This window comes from Perna viridis, chromosome 13 (assembly GCF_037379345.1).
Source record: "Perna viridis isolate PV_CMFRI_1.1 ecotype Kerala chromosome 13, ASM3737934v1, whole genome shotgun sequence".
Lineage (NCBI taxonomy): Eukaryota > Metazoa > Mollusca > Bivalvia > Mytilida > Mytilidae > Perna > Perna viridis.
The window spans coordinates 11,898,303-11,901,571 of record NC_142457.1 but is presented as its reverse complement, the minus strand read 5'-3'; the positions used below and the strand labels follow the sequence as shown (position 1 = coordinate 11,901,571).

General features: G+C 30.4%; 1 long non-coding RNA gene across 1 annotated transcript; it reads left to right on the top strand.

The window, feature by feature from the left end:
• The first annotated feature begins 269 nt into the window (after nt 1–269).
• LOC148599595 (uncharacterized) lies at nt 270–3,060 on the top strand. Its single transcript, XR_015917868.1, has 3 exons — nt 270–452; nt 1,681–1,780; nt 2,889–3,060. It is a non-coding gene; the product is annotated as an uncharacterized LOC148599595 (long non-coding RNA).
• Nucleotides 3,061–3,269: the final 209 nt, after the last annotated feature.

Below are 3,269 nucleotides of genomic sequence, written 5' to 3'. Positions count from 1 at the left end.
ACTACAAGATTATTATAAAAACCAGGCACTAAAAGGTGATATCGAGAGACCATCTATGTGTTTATTTAGCAAGCATCATATTTAGGCCATAATAGTTTTTTTTTAAATGTTGTCTTATGATATATTTGTTTTAGAAGGAACATTATCATTAAACTGCGTGAGTTTGAGATTTAAAACGAAAAACCTCGAAAGGGGGCCTCAAGAAATTAAACAAATCACTGAATATTATTAAGATAATTGCATGAAATAGGATATTGGGAATATTCATCCCGTATAAATCGAAGATAAATTCCCCAGCATAGCCAGTTCTCGTTTAGAATTGATCATTCGGAGGTGGACTACTATTTTTTAAATGAGGTCACTCAGCAAAATGGTATTGTGTTAAGTCATTTCTGCTGTACTTCTCTTGAATACAGTTTCGAATGTTGAAGGCGCTTGTGTTGAAATACGAGGTATTTATTTTAAGTAGATTTACGTTTTAAGTCTGTTTTGAACTATATTAGTCTGTTACATAACATAACATATCATAAGAAGAAGGATTTAATAACTCTGAAAATGATTGAGATATGTCATGAACAATTTATTCCATGTTTAAATCTCGAATCGGCTTGTTTTAGTTCATGCTGAGTTACCATCTTCCGGAATATCAATAAAAATCAAACACTTTAATTCATTCAAACAATAACAAGATTGAGAAATTGTGTATGTTGAAGATAGGGGCTTAACTCTTTCGCTGAACCTGTTTATAAGGGTGTTTTAGGCCAGCTACAGCCTGCCTTGTGGTATGAGGGTTTTCTCGTCGTTTATTGAAGACCAATCGGTAGACCCTTGCTGAAATTTCATCCCGTCGGGATTATTGTTTCTTTGACATATACACAATACCGATCATCGTTATATTTAATAAAAACCCTCCGAAAATGTCTGTAGTCATTGGAATAGTTACAGGCCATAGTAGACAGCGAAAATCTGAAAAAGAATATTTTTTTTCTATATGATACTAAAGAAAATCTCAATGAGGTAGATCAGATATCTATTATGTTGTGCACTCACCTTTAAGATATTTATTTATTCTCAAATTATCATTAAAAGTACTGTATCTGATGAAACAAATATATAAATTTTGAAATACGGCATAGTTAAATGAACTAGCATTCATTCCATAAAATATTTTTTTTCAATGGATAGATAATTTGCGAATAAATGTTGCTTTGAAATACAATGGAAATTTATTGTTCCTGGCAAAACGATGAAAAAGGAGATTGAAGAAGTTTCTTTATTTTTAGGTACTAAATGTTAGTATTTGGAAAAAAATGAAGTAAACATTCAACACTTTGAATATATGTCATCTTTAACTGTTTGAAAAATATAAAAAAAAACAAAAAAACATAACCATAAAATATGTCACAATCACAGCATATGTCAGCTTCTTGTGTATATTTTCTGAAAAACAGTTTTGATAAAAGTTGTTATTATTTTAATACTTTATTTAAATCGAATATGAAAAAAACTAATGTCAGAAAAGGACAGGAACCACTAAAAGCTAAAAATAAGTAGCATAAGGAACAAGCATAAAGATTTCACGATAAATGTTCCTTATTTCATAAATACATACTGATAATAAAACTTTATTAGACGGAAGTATATTTTATTTTGTAAATTAAAAAACAAAACTCTTTATAGGTTGTGTATACAATGGTGTACAAATTAAAGAAGGGGAGTCGTTTCAAAACGATCATTGCCAGAAATGTTCATGTTCAGGTGGAAACATAAGTTGTTGTGGGTGAGTATTTTTTGACAGGCGACGATTTAATTATAATGGCATTTAAATTTGTGATCTTCCTGCCCTATATTGAATCCCAAAAACTCCACCAAAAATCAAACCAAATAACGCTTTATATCTGATTCTGCAAAATGTACTACATAATGACTTTCAGAAATATTTACTACGATACTAAAGACTTTCAAACATGGTCTCTAGTTTTACCAAAAAAATGTTTGATATGTTAAACACGTCGGTCAACAAAAAAAAAAAACAAAAAACAAAAAAAACCATCCTATGGCTACTTGACTGAGCATAGGAAACCTTAAAGAATATATTAAAAGCTTAGTATAAAGAATCAAATTGGACACATTTATTAACCTGGACTATGAGTCAGCAAATGTAACTGACATTATTCTGAAATTTTTCCTTTGATCGTATTGTAAGATGCACATACTTTAATTGATGATTTAATTGTGGGTTTGTAGATTTGAATCCATCACAAATGAGAAAAAAAAAAGACTTCTGCATAGAAAGGACAGAAGAATTGCTTGTTGAAGTTTACCAATTCTCAGATATTCTGTCAAATTTTGTACTTTTCAGTCACGTAATGGTCATATCTTTGGTAAGGAAAAGATGCTCACACCCAAAAACGACTTCATATTTTGTGAATACATTCACTATTTCATCGTTAATCATATCTAAAAATATCTTTCTTTGGTGTGGACATACTTTTCTGGATGTAAATATATCCAATGAAAAACAACAAAAATTACAATGCTCACTTGTTTTTACAATATATCGCTTTTTTCTTATATTTGTATATACTACTGCTGTGAACAACTTTTGTGTAATTACAATAAAGTTGATAGTTATTGGCAATATCCATAGCTTAATGCCCCTATACCTTTGGGTATAAAAGTAGATGCTTATTGTCTAAACAATAGGTATTCCCCAGAAAACAAAATAAAAAAAAATGATTTCGTTTTGTTTTTATAAAAGTAAAGGAAAAAAATGAAAAATATGGCATCTTATTGAAAACTGAAATTATATCACCGTGATACAAGTAGTTCTTGTTATTGTGCATATGTTTTGAAAAAAAATAAGCTCTAAAACACAATGTTTTCAGAATTGGGCTAGTCATTCGACACATTGATCCGAGATGTGAAATTGTTCAGCTGACAAGATGTTCTCAAACAGCAGTTCTAAAGCGTAGTAGAGGAAAGCTATGTCCCTATCGGTATAGAGGTGTGCGAAACTAAAGAGCTTGAACATTTCCTAATAAAACTAATTGCATTTGATACGAATTTAATTTATTATTCATCGATGATACAGATTAACCCTTCCATCCGCAAATAAATTATATTCATGCCCAAGTGCACGTATGCCTGAAACCAGTTCCTATGTTCAATTTTATGCATAGAGATCTTTTCAATTTTTCCAGGTTTTGCTAACTTTTTATGATCTAGCCCAAAAGGCTAGGTGAGTTATTGCTATCACGTGGCAATTC